Source organism: Macaca nemestrina, chromosome 1 (genome assembly GCF_043159975.1).
Source record: "Macaca nemestrina isolate mMacNem1 chromosome 1, mMacNem.hap1, whole genome shotgun sequence".
Taxonomy (NCBI): Eukaryota; Metazoa; Chordata; class Mammalia; order Primates; family Cercopithecidae; genus Macaca; species Macaca nemestrina.
In genome coordinates this window covers 138218158-138244404 of record NC_092125.1, presented here as the reverse complement: position 1 = coordinate 138244404, position 26247 = coordinate 138218158, and the positions used below count along the sequence as shown (strand labels likewise).

Sequence of the window (26247 nt, the reverse complement as noted above, 5' to 3'; positions counted from 1 at the left end):
CACACACACACAAATTAGCCAGGCGTGGTGGTGGGCACTTGTAATCCCAGCTACTCGCCAAGATCGCACCATTGTACTCTAGCTAGGCAACAAGAGTGCAACTTCGTCTCGAAAAAAAAAGTGATAAAGGTTTTTTGTTTGTTTGTTTTGTTTTTTTTGAGACAGGATCTCGCTCTCTTGCCAAGACTGGAGAGCAGTGGCATGACCATGACTCACTGCATCCTTGATTTCCTGGGCTCAAGCGATTCTCCCACCTTGGCCTTCTGGGTAGCCAGGACTAGAGGCATGCCCCATCACATCTTGCTAATTTTTAAAAAACTTTTTCTAGAGACAGGGTCTTCCTATGTTGCCCGGGCTGGTCTGAAATTCCTGGGTTCAAATGATCTTCCCACCATGGCCTCCCAAATTGCTGGGATTACAGGCGTGAACCACCATGCTCAGCCAATACGCTATTCTTTGATGAGGTAAATCGGGCTTCATGAAGAGATACCTGATCTAACTTGTGCAGGATATGAAACTTTCTAAGTACAGTAGTGGGGGTATGTGAAGGGTCTTCCAGCCAGATGAAGCAGCGTGTTCGGAGCTGAGAGGCATGAAATAGCATGCAATATTTGGGGAACTGTATTTTGGTACGTAAGATGCAACATAAAGAACAACAGAAAATGGAGTTGGAGAGGAATAATGGGACCTGAGATGCATTCAAGAAATACTGGTCTAGCAATTATGAAGAGAATGGACAGAAGGGGAGAGGGCATGACCAGAGAAGGGCAATAATTGGGGAGATCACTGAAATACATCAGGAGAATGGTGCTGAAGGCCTGACGGCCAGCGGCAGCACTAAGGTGGAGGAATGGAGAGGACAAGCACTGAGAAGGGGGATTTAAGAGGCTGGAAAGTTTGGGATAACTCTCAGGTTTTTAGCTGGGGTGAATGGTACTGTCATGACCTAGGGAGAGAATAGCAAGAGGGGAAACAGGCTGAGAGCACATCATGATTCACTGTGGTCTTGTTTGGAGCATAATTTTGAGTCGGTAAAATACTCTTTAAGTACAAAATATATCAATATTAGAAAACACACACAGGTATTTTAGGTTGAAATGGGACAGACAGGAGTTTGTACTATAACTGAAGCAATGGGTAGACCTAGCAGACAAGCGGATGGAGGAAGACAACTGGGAATCTAGAAAGATAGTATTCAGGAATCTGGATGCTGGACTGATGCTGACAGGCCCTGGAGAAGCACGGCCTGCAGCAGAAGCCTCACTTGACTTTGACAAGTCAGACTTGAGAGCCAGGTGTGAGATCTCTGTCAGGTGCAGTGACTCACACCTGTAATCTCAGCACTTTGGGAGGCCGAGGCAGGCGGATCACTTGAGCTCAGGAGTTCAAGACCAGGCTGGGCAACATGGCAAAACCCTGCCTCTACAAAAAATACAAAATTAGCCAGGTGTGGTGGCTTGCGCCTGTGGTCCCAACTACTGAGGAGGATGAGGTGGGTGGATCGCTTAAGCCTGGGAGGCAGAGGTTGTAGTGAGCCGAGTTTGCACCACTGCACTCCAGCCTGGGTGACAGAGAGACCCCGTTTCAAAATAAATAAATAAATAAGATTCCTAATCTCAGCCAGGCCTCCTTATTTCACAGTGGAAGACTAAGGTCCAGAGGGGTTGATTCGCGCAAGGTGACAGAGAGCTGGTTATTAGCAGAACCCACAGCTCCCTCACTCGTATGCTGCTTCATGACACTTCATAAGCACCATAAAGTGAGCATCTACCAGGTACTTGAAGGACAAGGGAGCGTCCCTTGGCACCCACTCTTTCCCTTTTACTTGCTTGCCCTGCTCACCTGCTTGGTCAATCCTGACTAAAACCTTAAGTACATCTCTAGTCACAGCCTGGCCACACGCAGAGCTTAGAATTATGCTGTCTGTGGTGTGACTGCAACTACCAGAGTCATCTCCTTGGGCCTAAAGGTTGCAACGGATCTAACAGCCTCCATTTGTGCAAAAGGAAGGACACAGGGAATTCCAAAACAGGCCACATCCTGATTTTATAACAGCACAAAAGAAATTGTATGTTTGCACTCAATAGTATAGATTTTTTTTTAAAAAATTGGGCTATTTATGTTTTTAAACCCAAACATTGGTGATTAGAATGCCATAAATTTGCTTTGAAATGGAGAAACAACAGTACTATATTATAAAATATCACTGTTCTCCATGTTGTAAGAATCCCATACAATACAAATTTAACTGGCATAGGGAAATTGGTTAAATTACCACAAGGTTGAAATAACTGCACTATGTCATTCACAGTTATTTTAATTTCATCCATTCAGAACATGATTTAAAGAAAGTTTAACCTGACTGGCCTTAGGTCTAGAGATAGAGGAAGGAATTTTCGAGATTTGGGGAGGCATTTAAGAGATTAAGCTGTTTAAAATACTTTAAAAGCATGTATACATCTACCTGATATACTATTTCAAAAATAAGAATCTATTCACTGAAAATGGCCACATCAGAATCTCTATTTGCAGTAAATTACAAATATTTTCTTATTCAAATATTTCACTCATTTAGACTGGCCTTCTTTCAAATTAGAGATATTCTTTACCGTTACCTATAATTCAGTAAGTTAAGGTCCATATGAATGAGGAAAAGTGCACACACACATTATACACACTCAAAACGGTAACTATGTTAAACCAGGAGGTGTAATATACATTATAGTTTACAAACTGAAACAAAACCCCACAGTTGAAACTATACAGTTTACAAACATTTCTTTCAGAACTGATTGGGAGGCCAGGGCCGAAGGAGACTAGCATAGACAACACAGCAACACCCCATCTTTACAAAAACAAAAATTAAAAAATTAACTGAGTGTGATGGGCCTTACTTGTAGTCCCAGGGCAGTTACTTGGGAGGATGAGGCAGAAGGACTGCTTGAGTCCAGGAATTTAAAGCTGCAGCGAGCTATGATTGCGCCACTGCACCCCAGCCTGGGCAGACAGTGAGACCCTGCCTCTTTAAAAAAAAAAAAAAGAAAAAGAAAAAAAAGAACGGAAAAAAAGAACTGCTTAGGAACTGTGGAAAGTAACAACAAATACAATCAATGTAGACATCTCAGCAAGCTGTACACAGTCTCAGTCCACTGTGTGAAGTTAGCACCCCACCTTGTGGAAAACAGTAGGTGGTGTTCAGTGGAAGAATGTCATGCTCATTTTAGAAGAGCTGGTTGATAAATCCTGCAGCCACCAAACTGCTGCTGATTCCAATATAAACCAAAAATGCAAAATCCAAAAAAGAATGCAAACCAAAAGAATCCCTATTTGTTAAACTAGCAGCAAAACTTTTGTACTTCCAAAATAAAAAGATATGAGCCTCAAAATATTGGTGCCTATGGTATGTGTTTGGATTATTTCTGTAGAAAATAAATATTTATTTAGATATTTATAAAAAATTAAATATTCCATATTAATAGGTTTTTATGCCCACTGGAGCTTGTATCTCTTCTTAGTTTTGTTTCTTAAAAAAATAGCTATTTTCTAATTGTAACTTTAGAAAATACAGAAAAATATTCAAAGACAAAACCAAAAATCAACCAATAACTCCCTACTCTTTTGAAGAAGCCCCCACCCCACCTAACACTCTAGCTCACAGAGATCCCTCCCACCTCTGCATTCAAAGCACTCATTGTCCTCTGTTTATCTTTGATTTAAACACACACACACACACACACACACACACACGTATATGGTTTTAAAGTTCTTCTGGTCTTCTCAGTTTGGTCAAACTCTTTGGGTTATTTATCATTCCCATTACTTTCTTGGCACCATCTCTTCTGGAGTTCTCTGCCACTTTGCTCTGTCCCCAACTGGTTGCTCTCTTCTAGGACCACCTATGAAGTCTTCACATTGTAACTCCCTTCACTGCTGTCCTGAAAATTCCCTTCGCTTCTCCCCTGGACTGAGGCCCAGATCCCTGGAACCGAGTCTCCCTTTTGGATGCCCCTTGTTTTGGTGGGGCACACCCTCTGTAGGAGGGTACATGTGGAATCCATTTGAGACATTGCTCCACTGTACTTCTGAATACCATTTGGACCTCAAATGTGACTCCTTTTCTTGTTCTTTCTGGAAGTTTTTGGTATCTTCTCTTCATCGTTAGTTCTGAAACTGTAGATGACGTATCTTGTGACTACAGTTTCATTGGACTCAGCATAGTCCTTTTATTTTAAAAGTCAGGTTCTTCTATTTTGGAAATGTCCCTGGGTCATAATTGTATTGCATTTTGAACTTTTCCCATTTTCTTTTCTTTCTGGATAATGGACCTCCAACATCAAGTTTGGTTGTCTAATTTTCCTGCCTTTCTCTATTGTTTTTTATGTTTTCCTTATCCTTTTAATCTTTTTCTTGAGTTCTTCAATGTGATCTTCCAATCTTTCATTGAATTTCTATTGCTGCAATCAAAATTTTGATAGCTAAGGGTTTTTTGTGTTCTTAGTTTTTTAAAAAATAGGTCTCATTCTTGTTTTAAGGAAATAATGCCCTCTCATTTCTTCGAACATAATTGTTTTCATTTAAACTCCCCACTGCCGCTGGTTCCTTTCACTGATGGTTAGTTTTCTCGTTTTAGAGGCTTTCCTCAAATGTCTGATAGTCTGTGGATGTTGATTCAACCACTGATTCTCAAGGGCGATGGGAGAGGAGGCCCCCCATACACACTTTACGAGGTGTGGAGACATTCTGGGTTGCCATAACTGATGATGGGGGTTGGGGAAGCACTCTTGGCATCTGATGGATAAAGGCCAGGGCTACTGCTAACATCCTGTAACACACAGGACATTCCCCTACCATGAAGATTTATCTGTCCCAAAATGTCAATAGTGACGAGGATGAGAAGCCCTACTTAATATTGAAGAAAAAGGCATTAAAAGGCCGACTGCAGGCTCTGTTCAGCTCTCTATCGCCTCTACTGAGAACTAGTGCAGGTCAGCAGCTAAATGATCAGCAGTGCACTGCCACCTGGTGGCAGGATGAGGGGGTGACATTGCAGAGGAAAGAAAACATAAGTTCTTCAACACTTGGAGGGGCCCCCCTGGTCCATTTCTGAAGCTTCAAGGACCTTTTGGGGGAGGGAGAGGAAGGAGGAAGGTTGAGAGGAGGAGGAAGAGAAGTAGAAGGAAAGGAGAAGGAGCGAGGAGGGGAAGAGAGGGGAGAGAAAGAGAGGGTTGAAGAGAGGAGAGGAAGGAGAGAAAGAGGAGAGAGAGAGAAGGAGGGGAGAGGGAGAGGGGAATGAGGGAGGAAGGGAAACAGGGAAGCAGGCAGAGAGAGTGCACAAGTGTGTAGAATTTAGGAAATGGTTTTGAATCTGTGCAAAGTGGTTCTGGGAAGTCCCTTTGAATCCCAGGGAGTTTCCAGGTTCCTCTAGGCAAGGGAGGCTGTTGGGTGGCATGAAACACTTTAAAGACCTTTGGATATCGGGATGCTCTGCTTTCAGACATCCCAGGGTTGGTGATGGCAATCCCATTCTTATAATTGCTCAGAACAGCTTTGAAGTCATACTTGATTCCTCTGTTTTCTGCCATGAAATTCTGTTAACTCCACTTTCAAAACCATCCAGAATCCAACTACTTTCCCTTACTCCTGGCCCTCCTCATGCAAGCCACATTATCTCTTGCTTGGATTTCTGCAACAACCTCCGAACTGGTTTCCTGGGTTTCGCTTTTGGTGTATTTGTAACACAGCCACACGAGTGACCTGTGTGAAACAGTATGATTGTGTCACTCCTCTAAGCAAAACTTGCCAACAGGTCTCTATTTTCCTCAGATCAAGACAGGAAGTTTTCACAAGGGCTTACAAGGCCCTATATCATCTGGTCTTTGCCCGCTCCTGCCATCTCCTCTTCAGTGTCTCTCCTTCCACTCACTCTCCTCCAGGTACCAGGATGACCTGCTGTTGCACCAGCATCCAGGAATGTTCCTCCCTATGGCTCTTCCAGAGACTTTTCCCTCTGCTTGAAACACTCTTCTCTCAGGAGTCCCCGTCCTCTTCAAGGCCCTAAGATCAATCACAACTTTTCCACCCCATCAGAATTCCCAGTTCCCCATCCCTGTGCAATCTGCCCCCATAGCGCTGATCACCTTTGAAAAGGCTCTACGATTTTCTTCTTCACTATGTCTGGTATTACTGCCTTCTCATCCAGGTCAAGTGGAGTGAGCTCCATGAGGGCAGACTTTTTTGTGTGTTTTTTGTTCACTTGTGTATCCCAAATATCTATAATACTGCCTGGCAAATGGAAAGTAAATATTTATTATTGAATAAACAAAGTTTTTTTTTTTAAAAAAGCATTAGGATTCTGACACTGTATTATAAATTTTGGAAAACTGAAAATCTTTAAGTTTTAAACATCAGGAACATGCTTCTGTATTTATTTTTGCCACATTTAATGTCTCAATAAGATTTCACTATTGGGCCCATATTAATAATTTCCTTTTATTAAAGCTCCTTTCCCAGTGTTTAATATTTTAGGTCTCTTCCTTCATTATTTTTCTAATAGTTAAAGCTAGCATATAAGGAAGTAATTGAGTTTTACGTATTTGGCTTGAATCTGATACTTTCTGAACTTGTATTACTTGATAGTCTTTTGGTGATTTTGTTCCTAGATATAATTATTTATAGAATATATTACTTTATTTCTTCTTTTTCAATATTTATACCTCTTATTTCATCTGAGGTGGAGGGCCAAAACAAAACACAGTATGACTAATGGCAGATACTCTTCTTTTGGTTCTGATTTTAGAGAGAAAGAATGTAATGGACATTGGCTTTTGGCTCCAAGTGCACTGTTTCATATTAAGGAAACCATTGACAATGTTAGAATAATGGGTTATTTATGCAAAGCAGTGCTTTAGGAAGCTAAATATGGACAGCCAGGGATATGAATGTGATTTAAAGAAGACTAGAGTCCAACTCAGCAGCATGTGTAGAGTTTGCATATACATTGCAAATGTACTGCAATGTATACATTGTATTAGTATACTAATTATATAGTATTAGCATACTGTATTAGTATATTAATAGAATTAGTATAATAGAATTAGTATACTAATAGAATAGTATACTATTAGTATTATATTATTATACTAATTAGTATTATGTTATAATACTACTTCTATTAGTATATACTCAGTATACCCAGTATTGCTGGCTTGAGTAAATTATTGAAAAATATGAATAGAGGGCATAGTGGCCACAATAAAAATAGTTTGGAATATCTATTACATTGGTTTCTACACCATATATGTACACTCCTAACTTCTAGGTGTACTTCAAAATAGGAATTCAATCAACAATCTAGCACAGGAGTCTCCAACCACCAGGCTGTGAACCAGTACCAGTTTGTGGCCTGTTAGGAACCGGGCTGCACGGCAGCAGGTGAGTGGCAGGTGAGCCAGCATTACCACCTGAGCTCTGCCTCCTATCAGATCAGCAGCAGCATCAGATTCTCATACAAGTGCGAACCCTATTGTGAACTGCGCATGCAAGAGATCTAGGCTGTGCACTCCTTATGAGAATCTAACTAACGCCTGATGATCTGAGGTGAAGCAGTTTCATCCCGAAACCATCCTCCACCATCTGTAGAAAAACTGTCTTCCACGAATCCGGTCCCTGGTGCCAAAAAGGTTGAGGACTGCTGATGTAGCACAATGCTACAGTGGGCAAGGGTTGACAAGCCCTTTAATGTCAGCAAGTTATTTAATTTGGGCTTATTGCCCATATTTATTGTAGTAAATTTGGAAAATTATAAAAATACTTGCAGAATGTGTATAAAATGTACTTTTTAAAATAACTTACAGAATAAAATAATACTATGGTATTTAGTGAAAAACTGAAAATGACAGGAAATGGTACATCAATACTACAGTTTACAATCATTTTTAAAGTAAAAAGTAGTCTAGGCGCAGTGGCTTACGCCTGTAATCTCAGCACTTTGGGAGGCTGAGGTGGGTGGATAGCTTGAGCCCAGAAGTTTGAGACCAGCCTGGGTGACAGAGTGAGACCCTGTCTCAAAAAATAACACAACACAACATAACATAACATAACATAACATAACATAACATAACATAACATAACATAACACAACATACCTGTCTGAACCAACATGGAAAGTTATGAAGGTACAGAATTAAATTTTTTAAAAAAGTTACAGACAATATACAGGATGTGATTTACAAACTAGCCATACCCTGCTCCTTCCAAAAAACACCCAGCACTGTCTCTAGGGTTATATGTATGTGTGTATATATAATTCATAATACTTTGTTATATGTATACATGTAACAGAAGGGAAAAAAGCACTGGCAGGATATAACTCAAACTGGTACAGTGGTTACTTCTAGAGAGTGGAACTGGGATAGTGACAGGAAACTTTCACTTTTTACTTTGTATATTTCTTTTTTTTTCTTTTTTTAGATGGAGTTTCGCTCTTGTCACCCAGGTTGGAGTGCAGTGGCGTGATCTCAGCTAACTGCAACCTCTGCCTCCTGGTTCAAGTGATTCTCCTGGCCTCATTCTCCCAAGTAGCTGGGATTACAGGCGCCCACCACCAAGCCCAGCTAATTTTTGTATTTTTGGTAGAGACGGGGGTTTCACCATGTTGGCCAGGCTGATCTCGAACTCCGGACCTCAGGTGATCTGCCCGCCTTGGCCTCCCAAGGTGCTGGGATTACAGGTGTGAGCCACAGTGCCTGGCCTACTTTGCATATTTCTGTATTGTCCAAAATTTTAAAATTAAGAAAACAACAGGCCAGGCATGGTGATTCACGCCTATAATCCCAGAGCTTTGGGAAGCTCAGGTAGGAGAATTGCTTGAGACCAGGAGTTCAAGACCAGTCTGGGCAACATAGCAAGACCCTATCTCTACAAAAAATAGAAAAGTTAGCCAGGTGTGGTGGTGCATTACCATAGTCCTAGCTACTTGGGAGGCTGAGGCAGGAGAATCACTTGAGCCCAGGAGTTTCAGGTTGCAGTGAGCTATGATTGTACCACTATATTCCTGCCTGGGCAACAGAGCAAGATCCTGATGCTTTAAGAGAAAACATAAACAATAAATAAAATTTGGAATGTAGAAAAGAGCAAAGCAACAGAAAAATAACCACTCACAGTCCTCCCACAGTTAATTATGGGGCATATTCAATAAAGATTTGCTGAAATTTCCACTAAACACAGTGTCTTGTACAGAATCAGCACTCGTTTTGTATTTTTTGATTGAATTAGCAAATAAATAACGTTTATTGGGAAAACATAGCCTAATTACAGAGTAGTGGGAGATCTAATTAAGTGACCTGAAAGTGAGGCAAGTTGGCTCTGATTTTTAACCCTTCGAAATCAGTTTTCAACAACTTCTATTGTTGTTTTATATATGAAAAATTCTATATTTTTTAAAACACAGGTTAAAAAATGTTTTATTCATATGTCACTGAGCTTTTTTCTTCAGTAATGTGAAAAGGGGCCAAGTCATGTTGTAACAGAAGTTACAAGGAATAGTAGTTGGTTGTCAAGGGAGGCAGTTAAGAAACAAGGCTCAGATTCAGAAGCAAATAAAAGAATGAACTAAAATCCATACTGCAATGCCCTGAGTCTCATTTCCTTCCACGCCTTGGAGGGGTGGATGTCCCTGCTGAAACATGGCCTAACAAGGAGACTATTGCTCTCCAGGAAGAACGTTCTGGTTTGAGTTTTCATTTACCTTCATAGGGCTCTGGTTATTGGCTCTATTTGGAAAGGTTACTCTCCAATTTTTGCTGGAAGATATTACTTTACTACTCTTTACTTTAGAACTAATCCCAGTGGAAATTACTTTTTCTTTAGTACGTTTTTCAAGGTTTTTTTTTTTCATATAAGTAATTTCACAGTCAAATATCCTTTTTTTTTTCTTAGCTTTCCACTCTTTGCCTTTCTAATTTCAGTTGTTAGTCAAGGGAAGCCTGTTTCTCCTTAAAAAGCTACTTAAACTACCCAAAGAAACAGAGGCTGAAGAGTAGAGTTAAAAAGTTATTAAACCAGGATTATTATTTATCTTTACTCTTGTGTAATCATAAATAAGGTGAATTATGCACCTAAAATATTATATACCATTAAAAAATACACTGATTCAGAAGAATCAGAAGAAATTTGAATGAAGAATTTGTGCAAGAAATGTAGGCCACCTCTAACATTCAATTAATAAAATTATATTAATTTAAAATTTAGCTTAAAATCTGCTGTATATGAATATCTAGCATAAATAGGTAAATACCAACATTAATTTTTTTCTTGCGTGAAGGCTGTGAAAGGTTATAGTTACAAAAAGATAAATAAATGAACATTAAAAAAATATGGGGGCAACCACAGTGGCTCACACCTGTAATCCCAGCACGTTGAGAGGTAAAAATGGGCAGATTGCTTGAGTTCAGGAGTTCGCGACCAGTCTGGGCAACACGGCAAAACCCTGTCTCTACCAAAAATACAAGAAATTAGCCTGGTGTGGGTGGTGTGCACCTGTAGTCCCAGTTACTCAGGAAGTTGAGGTGGGAGGATTGCTTGAGCTTAGGAGGCAGAGGTTGCAGTGAGTCAAGATCACGCCACTGCACTCCAATCTGGGTGACAGAGTGAGATCCTGCCTCAAAAGAAAATTATTGGCCGGGCGCGGTGGCTCAAGCCTGTAATCCCAGCACTTTGGGAGGCCGAGACGGGCGGATCACGAGGTCAGGAGATCGAGACCATCCTGGCTAACCCAGTGAAACCCCGTCTCTACTAAAAAATACAAAAAACTAGCCGGGCGAGGCGGCGGGCGCCTGTAGTCCCAGCTACTCGGGAGGCTGAGGCAGGAGAATGGTGTGAACCCGGGAGGCGGAGCTTGCAGTGAGCTGAGATCCGGCCACTGCACTCCAGCCTGGGCGACAGACCGAGACTCCGTCTCAAAAAAAAAAAAAAAAAAAAAAAAAAAAAAGAAAATTATTAAAAAATAAAAAATAAGGGCCAGGCACTGTGGCTCATGCCTGTAATCCCAGCACTTTTGGAAGGCTGAAGTGGGCAGATCACTTGAGCTCAAGAGTTCGAGACCAGCCTGGGCAACATAATGAGACCCTGTCACTATAAAATATCAAAAATTAGCCCAGTGTGGTGGTGCACGTCTATAGTGCCAGCTACTTGGGGGGTTGAGGCAGGAGGATCACTTGAACCCAGGAGGTGGAGGCTGCAGCGAGCCATGATTAAGCCACTGTACTCCAGTCTGGGTGACAAAGAGAGACCCTGTTCCAAAAAATAGAATAAAATAAAAATAATTTTTTTTCTATAAATTAGCAAAAACATTTAGAAATTTATTGGGTAATTCCATATCAGAAAAAGTTATTAACCAAATGACAGAAATTTCCTGTTACTTATATAAGTGATTAATATTTCTAATTTGTATCTTCTGATTTCTGGGAAGCTCTTTGAATTTTTGGAAGAGCAAGCCTGTGTTGAAAATGTGGATTTTGGCTTCTCACCAGAACCAAGTGTGAATCGATGCCCTTTTATTCCTGAAGCGTTCCAAGTAATATGGATGAGACCTTCTGCCAAAGCACAAAGCGCAATTACTATTAATGCTTTAAAATGATCCAGATTTTCTGGTTCACTTAAGAAGGCTGAAAACAATTAAATTATAGAGAGATAGTTCAAGGCCTATAACCACAGGAGTGTTTTCTATAGCCAGGAAATTGCAACTGCCACAATTATAATACATGATTTTAAAAGTGAGGAAAATTGGGGGGGGTGCTATTTACACAAATGGTGCAGAATAGGCATCCACACCAAGGGGACTTCAAAACTCTGACTTTCATTAGAAAATGAATTTGACTTTGGTTCTGAAATAGAATAGCAATATAAACTAGCTTTATAACCCTCCTTCTATAACAGTTTTAAACGCTGTCAGAAATATAACAAAAATACGATTTTATCTGAACCAGAAAGAAGGAAACGGAAGTCCCTAATTGCCACAAACAAGAAGAAAATGAAAAGCGAGCAGACAGCCTGTGACATGAAGGTTTGACGAGGATGACATGATTATTCCAGACACCTAAGGGCTGGGATTTCAGGGCCTCTAAAGGATGGGGAGGAGAAAAGCCTACAAAGGAACAAATTGATAGCTGATATTTCCAAGACAATAACAGCTCCCCTGTACCTGAAATTTATTAATAGAAGGCCCTAAGGACCAGTTCTTAATCTTCTTATATTTTCTATCAATCCCTGGGTAATTTTTTTTTTTTTTTTTTTTTTTGAGACGGGGTCTCGCTCTGTCACCCAGGCTTGAAGTGCAGTGGCATGATCTCCGCTTCCTGCAACCTCCGCTTCCCAGGTTCAAGCAATTCTCCTGCCTCGGCCTCCTGAGTTGTTGGGATTACAGGCATGAGCCACTGTGCCCTGCCTAATCCCTGGGTAATCTTACCTAGTTTCTTGTTTTACATACCATCACCTATACACAGAAGACTCCAAAATCTATATTATGGACCAGACTTGCCTTCTGAACCTCAGACTCATAGATCCCATTGTATTATCTACATCTTCTCTTGTATGTTTACAGATAACCCACAATTACCCCTGCTGATGACCCCTCTAACCTTCCCTGTGTAAGTGGCAGCTGCATTCTTCCAGTGGCTCAGGCCAAAAACCCGGGTGCCATCTTCCACTCCTCCTCATTCTCTCACACCCTACATCTTATATGCCAGGAAATCCTATCAGCTCTGACTTCAAAATATATTGAGACTCTGACTTCTTTCTTCCATATCCCCTATTGCCATTCCTGGTCTAAGCCATGCTGATCTCTCATTTGGAGTACTGCAGTAGCCTCTAAACCCCTCTCCCTGCTTTTGCCTTTCTCCCCTTCAGTTTACTCAGCACCCAAAGTGATCCTATCAGATCATGTCCCTCCTCTACCCAAAGCCTCCCAATGGCTCCCCACTTCACTCACTGGGAAAAACCGTCCAAGCCAAAAAATGAACAAGGTCTTAAAAGACCCAAGCCTAACATCTTTGCCTTTACCTCTATAACCCCAGATCCTACTCCCGTGCTTCCTTTGCTTTGGCTACACGGACCCTCTCACTATTTTACAAACATGCCGGGCGTGGCCTCACCTCAGGGCCTTCTTTGCAGTTACTGCTTCCTCTCCCAGAATTCTCTTTCCCCAGATGGCTTAACATCTCACCTCCGTCACGCCTTCGTCTAAACACCACCTTTTCTGGTCACCACCTAAAATTATAACCCCCCTTTAACCCTCTGAATCTTCCTATTCCCTTGCCTTGCTTTATTCCTCTCCTTAACAAGTTTTCACTAACACATTATAAATTTTACCTAATTATCTGGTTTATTATCCTGCCACTAGAATGTAGGTTCCATAAGGGCAGAGATTTTTCTGTTTTATTCACTACTGTATTCCTAACACTTAGTAGGTATTCAACAAATATTTATTAAATAAGTTTGTGAATGCTAAACTTGGTCATGAAGGAAAACTAGGATTCTAATCAAAGGAAGGACAAAACCAAGACATACTTTCAGGTAAACAAACAAAAACACGAAAACTCATCACTTACAGAACTTCCATGAAGGAACTAATGAAATACACAGTTCTGAAAGAAAGAAGTCGAATCCAAAAAAACAAGTAAGATACAAGAAGCAAGGATAAGAAAGAAAATGCTATATAAATACACATCTGAATAAGCACAATCGTATAAAGCAATAATAATGATAACTAATTTAGGTGGTATAAAAACAAATTAGAACCAAAATACTACACAATAATATGTAAGAGGAGAAGGAGTGCTCACAGTGAAAACATTCTAAAAGCCTTAAGATGACAGCAAGAATGAGAAAAAAATAAAAATAAAAGCTTTGTTTTTCAGGAGGAAGATGGAGATATTATATTTTTTTCCTTTAGTTACCCACGTTAACAATTTAAGAATAATGTGTAAGGAGCCAGGCGCAGTGGCTCACACCTGTAATCTCAGCACTTTGGGAGGCCAAAGCAGGTGGATCATTTGAGGTCAGGAGTTCGAGACCAGCCTGGGCAACATGATGAGACCCTGTCTCTACTAAATATACAAAAATGACTCAGGTGTGGTGGCACGTGCCTGTAATCTCAGCTACTCAGAGGCTGAAGCAGGAGAATCAGTTGAACCCGGGAGACACAGGTTGTACAGAGCCAAGATTGCACCACTGCACTCCCGCTTGGGCACCAGAGCAAGACTGCATCTCAAAAAAAAAAAAAAAAAGAATAATGTCTAAGAGAATAGAATAATTTCCATTTCCAAATGAAAGGAAAAGGGGGGAATAAAGACATCTTCATTAATACAAACAGAAGGCAGCCCAAGGAGGAAAAACAAAAAGATTCAAAGAAAAAGGTCTAAGTAAAAAGGACAAAATAAAATAGGAGAAAGAAATCTAATGCATTATGTATATGTACCAAACATGTTAGTTAGAAGAGAATTCTCAGTTTTGAATTTTTAAAATTCTACTATATGTCATTTATAAAAGACACATAAAAAATGCAATAACACACAAAAAAGTGAAAATAAAGAGGTGGGAAAATATATACCATGCAAACACTAACCAAAAGGAAGCTGGTATTTCTACGTTAATGTTAGATAAAATAGATTTTTTTTAAAAAAAAGCATTATTAGGGATAAAATGGGTCACTTCATAATGATTAAAAATAATTCACTACGTAGAATCAAATTTGAACTAGAATGCAAAAATATGTACAGAAAGCTGAAAAATACAAAGAAAAAAGACCAATTCACAATCACAATTTTTACATACCTGTCTCTTTCTGATTTTTGGGATTTTTGTTTTTGTTTGTTTGTTTTTAGAGATGGAGTCTCACTCTGTCACCCAGGCTTGAGTGCAGTGGCATGATCATAGCTCACTGTAACCTAGAACTTCTGGGTTCAAGCAATCCTCCTGCCTTGGCCTCCCACTGTGTTGGGATTACAGGTATGAGCCACAGCACCCAGCCCATGCCTCTCTCCTACTGAATAGATCAAGAAGTCAAAACAATTTATAAAGATACAGAAGATGACTTGAACAATGCAGTAAACATTATGGACATACACAGAACTCTGCAACAAACAATATGGAATATAATTTCTTTTTAAGCACACAAAATGTACTCAAACTCAAACATACTAGGCTACAAAGTAAGTCTTAACAAATACCAAGGAACTTCTTTTACAAGACCACATTCTCTGCCCACAATGTCAGATTAGAGTTTCACAAAAAGTCCAGCTACATGTTAGTTACAGACAACACATCCAAAAAATAAAAGCACATAGGCTGGACACGGTGGCTCACACCTGTAATCCCAGCACTCTGGGAGACCGAGGCAGGCGGATCACGAGGTCAGGAGATCGAGACCATCCTGGCTAACACGGTGAAACCCTGTCTCTACTAAAAATACAAAAAAAATTAGCCAGGCATGGTGGCGGGTGCTTGTAGTCCCAGTTACTCCGGAGGCTGAGGCAGGAGAATGGCGCGAACCTGGGAGGCAGAGCTTGCAGTGAGCCGAGATAGTGCCACTGTACTCCATCCAGCCTGGGTGACAGAGCAAGACTCTGTCTCAAATAAATAAATAAAACAAAAGCACATAAAGGTACCAAGTATAAGAACAAAAAGTTAAGTTAGATACATTGACATCAGAAAAAATATATACTTTAAGAAAAAGCATTTTAAGGATAAAATAAGTCATTAAATACTGTAATAACAAAAAGTTCAATAGGCCAGTAGCCTGTAACAATTTTAAACTTAAATGCATGTAATAAAATAGTCTCAAGATACACAAAACAAAATTGACACAACTACAAGAAGAAACTAAATCTACCATCACAGAGGGAAATTTCATCATATCTCTTTTAGTAACAGCTAAGTCAAACATACAAAAGTGTTGTCAAGATCACAGTAGATTTGAACAATACAATTAAAGAGCTTCATTGAATTGTCATATGTAACAGACCATTAGAGAATACACATTTTTTTCACTGACACATGTAACAACTGACCACGTGCAAGAACATTAAGTTTCAAGGCCATGAAAAAAATCTCAATAATTAAAAAAAACTGGGTCCTTTACAGGCCAATTTTCTGACTACACCAGAACAAAATAATAAATCAGTTTAAAAAATTATATTTAGAGTTTTTAAAAATTTGAAATAATTAAAAGGTCAAAGAAAAATTCATAATGAGAATGTTGTGGTACCAGAAATCAACAATAATAAAAATGTTACATATCAAAATTTTGAGACGCTGTAAAATGTTACCTAATGACCAATTTATAGTCATACTTGTATTTGAATAAGCGCTGAAAATTAATGAGATAAAGATACAACCTAAAACATTGGAAAGAGAACAACAGTATAAACATAAAATCAGAAGCAATAACGTTATACAAATAGAAGGAGAAATTAAATAGAAAACAAGATACAACAGAGAAATCAAAAAGCTAAACATAGAAAAGAATATTGAAATTCCAGCCTGGGCAATATGGTGAAACCCTATCTCTTCCAAAAATACAAAAGTTAACCAGGCATGGGGCATGTGCCTGTGGTCCCAGCTACTTGGGAGGCTGAGGTGGGAAGATCACTGGAGCTCCGGAAGTCAAGGCTGCAGTGAGCTGTGCCTGCACCATGGCACTCAAGCCTGGGTGACAGAGCCAGACCTTGTCTCGAACAACAAAAAAATGAATATTAAAATTGACAAATGTCTGGCTTCACACAAGCAAAATTAGGAATGGAAAAGGGCACAAACTACAGCCACAGCGCGAATGACAAAAATAACAAGAGAATATTATCGATAGGGTTTAGATCTGCATCCCTACCAAATCTCATGTCCAATTGTAATCCTCAGCATTGAAGGAGGGGCCTGTTGCGAGGTGCCGGGATCATGGGGGTAGAGTTCTCACGAATGGCTGGTCATGATCCTCTTGGTACAGTATAGTGAGTGAGTTGTCACGGGATCTGTTTGTTTAAAAGTGTGTAGCACTTCCCTCCACCCCTTCCTCCTGCTCTGCCCCTGTGAAGTGCTGGCTCTCCTTTTGCCTTCTGCCATGACTGTAAGCTTCCTGAGGCCTCCCCAGAGGCAAAAGCTGCTATGCTTCTTGTATAGCCTGCAGAACTGTGAGCCAATTAAATCTCTTTTCTTTTTAAATTATCCTGTCTTGGGTATTTCTTTATAGCAATGCAAGAATGACTAATACAATTATGAAAATATTTATGTCAATACATTTGCAAATTTACATAAAATGGACACATTCTTAGAAAAATGTCTTCACAACATGCATTTAAAAAGAAACACAAAGCCTGAAGAGTCCTATAACCATTACAGAAAGAACACATCAGGCCCAGGTGGTTTTGTCTTAGACGAGTTCTGTAAAACTTAAAAATAATCAATTCCATGCTTACACAAATTCCTCCTGAGAATAAAAAGTTGTCTATACTCCACAGCTCACTTGATAAGAGTACTGTAACCCTGATACCAATACCAAAGAAAAGCATGAGAAAGGAAAAGTACAGGGCAATCTCACTCATGAACATACATTTAAACATCCAAAACAATATGCTTGCAAACCAAATCTAGCAATGTATTAAAATATAACACACCATAAACAAACCGAGTTTACTCCAGGAATTCAAGAATAGTTCACACCACGTACTTGGCCATGTAAACAAATACAATCGGAACAACCATATTATCTCACATGCAGAAAAGACGTTTGATAAAAATCAACAAGCAAGTATGATTTAAGGTAAAACTCTTGGTACATTTTTAAAATCAGAAAGAATACAAGGATGTCCACTACATTATTCTCTATTTGTTACTGTTCTGGAAGTTCTAACAAAATAAAATGAGAAAAATAAAAGGTGTAAGGATTAGAAAGAATTAGAACTACCACTATTTGTAGATGATGAGACTATCTTCACAGATAACAAAGAGTCATAACAAATCATCAGCTTTAATCAGAATGTAGCAAGCAGTTCTTATGAGATTACTATACAAAAATCAAATATATCTCTACATACCACCAACACAGAAAATGTCACTAAAAGATATATTACTTCCAAAAGTAAAAAAACAATACAAGATACTCAGAAACAAACACACCAAAGATACGCAAGACTCTTACAAAGACAATTAGAAATGTTACTGAAAAGCATTAAGGAGATCTAAACATTGAAGAGAGAGAGAGATGAAGTTTCTGGATAGGAAGACATCATCATATAGATATAAGTTCTCCCCAAACTGATATATTCAATCTAATGCAAATAAAAATACCAACAAGGTTCTTTTGTGAACTTGTCAAAGCTAATTTAAAAACCTATGTAACAAAGAAAGGAAAATGAAAACACTTCTGAAGGATAAAGCTAAGGGAGTTTGGTACTGGGTGAGGGACAGACAAACCAGTTAATAGAATAGACAGCTAGGCTGAATAACTGTATAATAGAAGCAGAAAAAAAAAATAGAGAGCTAAGATACAGATCTATACATACACAAAAACTTGACATATCAGTGGTGGCATGGCAGAAATGGACTGTTGAATAAACGGTGCTGGGCTGGGCCCGTTTTGCCATATGGAAATTAGATCTCTTTCAAACATTATACAGAAAAAATCAATTCCAGATGAATTAAAGACAAATGTGAAAAGCAAAATGTGCCAGGCACAGTGGCTCATGTTTATAATCCTAGCACTTTGGGAGGCCAAGGTGAGCAGACTGCTTGAGTCCAGGAGTTCGAGACCAGCCTGGGCAACATGGAGAAATTCTGTCTCTACAAAAAATACAAAAATTAGCTAGGTGTGGTGGTGCACTCCCATAGTCCCAGCAACTTGGAAGGCTGAGGTGGGAGGATTGCCTCAGTTGGGAAAATCAAGGCTGCAGTGAGCTGTGATCATGCCACCGCACTCCAGCCTGGGTGACAGAGTGAGACTTTGTCTAGAAAAAAGAAAAGAAAAATATTAGAACTTCTAGAAAATAACACTTGAGTATAACTCTATGACGTTTAAGTCCTAAGGGAAAATATACATTTGGATTCCTAAAGGAAAATATAAACATTAAAATCTAAAACTTCTGGCTGGGCGTGGTGGCTCACGCCTGTAATCCCAGCACTTTGGGAGGCCGAGGCGGGCGGACCAGCCTGGCGAACATAGTGAAACCCTGTCTCTACTAAAAATACAAAAATTAGTTGAGCATGGTGGCACATGCCTGTAGTCCCAGCTACTCGGGAGGCTGAGGTTGGAGAATTGCTTGAACCCAGGATGTGGAGGTTGCGGTGAGCCAAGATCAGGCCACTGCACTCCAGCCTGGGCAACAGAGCGAGACTCTGTCTCAAAAAAAAAAAAAAAAATCGTAATACTTCTCTTCATATAAAACGGTGAATGAATAAGCAGGAAGAAAATGAATACAGTTTTTTATATATATAAATAAACAAATATAAATATATATACACACACACATACACACACACACAAGTCTGTTTATGGATATGGAAATATATTGTCCATGTAACCATCCTATAAATATATATATGCACACGCACACACAGTTAGTCCTCCGGATCTACAGGTTCTGCATCCGTGGATTCAATCAACCATGGATAGAAAATATTTGGGAAAAAAATGGATAACTGTATCTGTACTGGACATGTACAGGCTTTTTTCCCCTTGTCATTATTTCCTAAATAATACAGTATAACAACTATTTACACAGTATTTACACTGTATTAGGTATTATAAATAATCTGGAGGTATTTGAGGTATATGGGAGGATGAGCAATGTGCAAATACTACATCATCTTATAAAAGGGACTTGAGCATCTGTGGAGTTTGGCATCCGTGCAAGGTCATGAAAATACATGCACACACGCACACACACACAGATGGTCATTTCTCCTTAGATGACCATCTGTGTGTGTGTGTGTGTGTAGATATACACATATGACCTATATATAATATGAAAAAGGATTAGTTTACAGAATAGACAAGTAGAAAAAAGAGAAGAAAATCGTCCTAAATTGAAGAAAGATCATTAAAGTCCACTGAATTCGAGAAAGAATTAATAAGAAAACAGACATGTAGACATGGCCTGATTAAATTTCAGAATTCTAAGGAAAGAGAATCAAACTAGGATCAAACATCTTTTCTGGAACTCTGACTGCTGGAAGAGAATGGAAGAGTATTTACACACTCTGAGAGGAAAAAGTTGTGGCATTACAATTAGTATTGTACATCAAGCCAAACGACTATAGGGATATTGTCACAACAAAGGTATTTTCAGGCCGGGCACGGTGTGGGGTCACCCCTGCAATCCCAGCACTTTGGGGGGCCGAGGTGGGCGGATCATGAGGTCAGGAGATCGAGACCATCCTGACCAACATGGTGAAACCCCTTCTCTACTAAAAATACAAAACTTAGCTGGGCGTGGTGGCACATGCCTGTAATCCCAGCTACTTGGGAGGCTGAGGCAGAAGAATCGGTTGAACCAGGGAGTCGGAGGTTGCTGTGAGCCAAAATCGCACCACTGCACTCCAGCCTGGCAACAGAGTGAGACTCTGTCTTATAAAAAAAGAAGATTTTTTTTCAGAGATGATAGCTGGGCGTAGTGGCTCACACCTGTAATCCCAGCATTCTGGGAGACTGAGGCAGAAGGATCACTTGAGGTCAGGAGTTTGAGACCAGCCTGGCCAACACGGCAAAACCCCATCTCTACTAATAATACCAAAAAAATTAGCTGGGCGTCATGGCACACGCCTGTAATACCGACCACTCGGGAGGCTGAGTCAGGAGAATCACTTGAACCCAGGAAGTGGAGGTTGTGGTGAGCCGAGATAGCGCCACTGCACTCCAGCCTGGACAACAGAGTGAGATTCAGTCTAAAAAAAAAAAAAAGATACCTTCAGAGCTGAAAAGATTCTGGAAATATATAACCTTTCTCAACAAAACAAAACAAAACAAAACAAAAACTGAAGGAAACACTTGAGCCAAGTAGAAAACAAAATGAAATCAGAAGAAGACATGGTATACAAGAAACAGTGGTGAGTTAAGACTATATAACTGTTGATGATATGTTGAGATTTAATTAAAAAGTGATACTTGAGCTAGGAGAAAGCTAATGAAAATCTATTCTAGAGTTTTTAAAATTTTCTTTCCTCTCATTCCTGACATTTCATGATTCTTTTCCCTCATATTTGCCTTATTGCCTGGAGAATTCCTTTAGCCTGACTTTCAATTCACGAATAAGGTTTTAGTCTATATTTAGCCCTATAATTACTGACTCAGAACTTTTAATTTTGATAAGCATTTTGTTTTAATTTCCAAGGAATCTTTCTTGTTTTAAGACTGCTTCCTTTATAAAACAGATTATTCTTGGCCGGGCGCACTGGCTCACGCCTGTAATCCTAGCACTTTGAAAGGCTGAGGGGGGGCAGATCACAAGGTCAGGAGTTCGAGACCAGCCTGGCCAACATGGTGAAACCCCGCCTCTACTAAAAATACAAAAATTAACTGGGCATGGTGGCGGGCGCCTGTGATCCAAGCTACTAGGGGGGCTGAGGCAGGAGAATCATTTGAACCCGGGCAACAGAGGTTGCAGTGAGCTGAGATCACACCATTGCACTATAGCCTGGGAGACAGGGCAAGATTCTGTCTCAAAACAAAACAAAACAAACAAAAACCCAAACAGATTATTCTTGTTTATTTGGAATATCTCCTAGATTTTCAATGATAATATGAAATTTAAAAAGTTATTTTCTTTTTTTCTTCCCCTTTTTAAGTTTCTTGTGGTCACCCAGGAGCTAAAAAGTTATTTTGTTTCTGTATTAACTTTTGGGAGGGGATTTTTGTTTTGAACTTGTTAATTATCTTCACAATATCTAATCATATTTCATTTTCAGTTTATTATAAAGGAAAGTCTAGATCAGTGTCATCTGATAGAACTTTCTGCAATGATAAAAATTTTCTATTCTATATGATCCATAATGGTAGCCACTAGCCACATGTGGCTATTGAACTTAGAAATGAGGCTAGTGCAACCCAGGGACCAAATTGTAAATTTTACTTAGTTTTACCTAATTTAAATTGAAATATACGTAGCCACATATGGCTGGTGGCTACTATACTGGACACTGCAGGTCTAGATTGTTAAATATACTTGGCTAATATGGGCTCTTCCAGCAAATGTATTGATCACTATCAATTTCTTCAGCAAGACCCCACTTTTTCCTAGTCTGGTGAGCTCCATGCAAGGTACAAAAGATGGCTGAGCTGAAGTGTAGAAAAAGACCAGTAGGGAACCCCTGCTACCTTGGTAAGGCTTGGCAGGAAGGTGTCTACCTCTGCCTCTTTGTCTTGCTGTCCCTCACCACGTCCTGTCAACACCCTCCTACACACACACACACACACGCACACAGACAGACAGACAGACACACACACACACACACACAATGTGGTACCCAGTGGCGGCCAGCAGAAATGTTCATGCTATCTCTGTCAGCAGCTCATTTGCATCTCTGCAGAGCTCTTCCCAGCTTCAGATTCATGAATAGAGGCTCTTTTAGGAATGGAGCAGAATTTTCTCTCTAACAGTGGCTGCACTGCCCCAGTAGGAAAGTGTGAGTAAAAGGAAGTCGATCAGAGATGCTCAGTCCTACATCGCACTTTGAAAATACAAAATAATGGCACTATAAAAATCCAAAATCTGGCTTGGCATGGTGGCTCATGCCTGTAATCACAGCACTTTGGGAGGTTGAGGCGGGCAGATCATGAGGTCAGGAGATCGAGACCATCCTGGCCAACATGGTGAAATCCCGTCTCTACTAAAAAAAAAAAAAAAAAAAAAAAAAAAAAAAAAAAATTAGCCAGGCACAATGGCAGGTGCCTGTACCCCCAGCTACTCAGGAGGCTGAGGCAGGAGAATTGCTTGAATCCGGAAGGCAGAGGCTGCAGTGAGCCGAGATCATGCCACTGCACTCCACCCTGGGAGACAAAGCAAGATTCTGTTTCAAAAAAAAAAAAACCACACACAAATAAATAAAAATAAAAATCCAAAATATTTGGCTTCTTATCGATGTGAAGCAAACCCAACTTACTTGGTTCTAAGTGTTGTGATGCACAGTATATAACAATCTTCCAAATGTTTCACTAAACCATGAAATCATTCAGTAAATAAACAATACATATGGTGACAGACCAAGAGGGAAATATTTAATACATATGCTAAATTAAAAATAGAGCCTCCAAATTAGATGCAACTTCAGAAGCAACTTGCACACTAGCAGTTGGGTCAAACCAAAGATACCTGGCTCCTTATGGTGAAAAACACAGTAACAATTTTGTGATTATTTTGCTCTTTGAACATTTTTAAGTGCTCTATACCACTGGTAAACTAGACTTTTCACATTATATGAAAAATCATCATCATTTTCTCCAAATTCTCTACCATTTCTCAACTACACCCTAACATAAGAGACTAAATCACATTTTTAATCTCTGATGCCTTAGATGAGAATTTCCAGGGTATTCTTCTCATACTAAGTCTTTCGAATTGGAAAATAATACACAAAAGCAGCAGGGTCGTTATGTAGGAGAAGCAAAGGCTTTGGAGGAAACATCTAGGTATGTGACACATATTTGGCAGGACTCTGGTTATTTACACCTTTGAGCCTCGATTTTTCTCATTTGTAAAATGAGGATACTATTATCTGTCTCACAATAATGAAAGGAACACTTACTAGTATACTCAATATTCTCTATTTTCTCCTTTTACACTCACAAAAAAATCACCTGCTATTTCTAGACTTTCACAATTTCTAAAAGGGCAAGGTTGTTGTTTTGCATTGTATGTCAAAGAGACTTTCCTGGCTGGGTGCAGTGGCTCGCGCCTAGAATCTCAGCAGTTGGGAGGCCGAGGCAGGCAGATCACTTGAGGTCAGGATTTCCAGACCAGGTTGGCCAACATGGTGAAACCCCAACTCTACTAAAATACAAAAATTAGCCAGGTGTGGTGGCACATGCCTGTAGTCCCAGCTACTCTTCAGAGGGTGAGGCAGGAGAATCACTTGAACCTGGGAGGCGGAGGTTGCAGTGAGCCAAGAATGTGATGATGCACTCCAGGCTGGGTAAAAGAGCTAGACTCCATCTCAAAAAAAAAAAAAAAGAGACTTTCCTAAAATAGTTCAATATAAATATTTACATTCAGTGAACTACTGTCCCCCTAAAATTCATGTCCACCTGGAATCTATGAATGTGACCTTATTTAGAAATAAGATCACTGCAGATATGATCAAGTTAAAATGAGGTCCTTCTGAATTAGAGTGGGCCTTAAATCCAACCGGTATCCTCATAAAAAAGGCATGTGAAGACAGAGATACAGAAAAGGTCATGGGATGGTGGAAGCCGAGATTAGAGTGACGTAGCTGCAAGCTAAGGAAGGCCAAGCATTGCTGGCGACCACTAGAAGCCAGCAGGAAGCAAGGAGGATTCTTCTTCAGAACCTCCAGAGGGAGTACGGCTCCATGACACCTTGATTTCAGACTTCTACCCTTCAGAACTATGAGAAAATACATTTCTATTGTTTTAAGCCACCCAGTTTATGGTATTTTGTTACAGCAACCCTAAGAAACGAATACAGTATTGATTCCTAAAACAAAAACAAAATCATTTTGGCTTATTTTCCACAGAGGAAAAAAGTACCAAACATTTTGCTATAGCTGAATGATAGCAAGCAGATTTATATCCTGATCTTGTTTGACATGGATTTTTTGAGAATATATTTTAGTAGTATATTAGTTGGGGATAATGTTTACAAGTGACCAAAAGTTAACTCAAACAGGTGTAAGAGTGTGTGTGTGTGTGTGTGTGTGTCGCAAAGGTGGGAACAAAGGGAGTGGGGTAGGGTTCTAGGAGTGGATCCTGACTTCCCAAGAAAAGAACCACCAACCCAGGACCAACACAGCTATAGCAGGGCCTCTTGAGCCACTGAATGCAGCACCAGACACTGGCTTCTCCTCTCTTCCTGTTCATTATCTTCATTCTTCTATCTATAGACTACCTTTATCTTCTAAGTGAAAACATGACTGTCAGCAGCTTTCAAGCTTTATCATTTACAGAGCTTGCTTGAAGACAGACTGATTCCATTCTCTAGGTCTCCAAGCCCAAAAAGCTCAGAGAAAGACTTCAATTGGTCTGAGTGAGGCCAGCTGTCCACCCCTGAACTATCCAAAGCAGCCCTGCAGCTGGGCCATTCCCAGAGAGAGGGATGGATAAAGGCACTGACTCTACACAAGGAACAGCTCTAGTTTCCTTCCTTAATAAAGAAACCGTTTCATTTTTTAAAAAATCTCTAAACACTGACTAAAATGCTAAAATGAAGTGAGCAACCAGGGGAAAGAAGTATTAATAATTTCAAGGGCAGACACAAACATGATTTGGAGAAGAAACAGCAGTCATAGACAAATCAAATTATCCATAAATGTAACACACTGATAGAGAGTTTTAATGAAGAGCCAATAAGCACATGAACTGGATGCTTCGTGTATGTAAGTATAAATAAAATAATTTTCACTATTGGAATTCAATGAAAAACCACTTTCTCTATTTAAAAGAATAAAAAATATGCAGAAAATTAAGCAACAATTTTTTTCTCTTCAACTTTTAAGTTCCAGGGTATGTGTGCAGGATGTGCAGGTTTGTCACATAGGTAAATGTGTGCCATGGTGGTTTGCTGCACAAATTAATCCATCACCTAGGTATTAAGCCCAGCATCCATTAGCTATTCTTCCTGATGCTCTACCTCCCCCAACCCCTCCCTTCAACAGGCCCCAGTGTGTGTTGTTCCCCGATATGTATCCATGTATTCTCATAGTTCAGCTCCTACTTATAAGTGAAAATGTGTAGTATTTAGTTTTCTGTTCCCACGTTAGTTTGCTGAGGATAACGGCTTCCGGCTCCATCCATGTCCCTGCAGAGGACATGATCTTGTTCCTCTTTATTGCTGCATAGTATTCCATAGTGTATATGCACCACATTTTCTTTATCCATTCTATCATTGAGGGCATTTGGGTTGATTCCATGTCTTTGCTATTGTGAACAGTGCTGCAGTGAACATATGTGTGCATGTATCTTTAAAATAGAATGATTTATATTCATTTGAGTAAAAACCCAGTAATGGGATTGCTAGGTCAAGTGGTATTTCTGCC

At 39.8% G+C, this 26247-nt stretch overlaps 1 protein-coding gene across 4 annotated transcripts in view; it reads right to left on the bottom strand.

Annotated features, from left to right (window-relative positions):
- LOC105485430 (ALG14 UDP-N-acetylglucosaminyltransferase subunit) overlaps positions 1-26247 on the bottom strand; it is a 103039-nt gene that overhangs the window by 66758 nt on the left and 10034 nt on the right. The gene's annotated exons all lie outside the window — the stretch shown is intronic.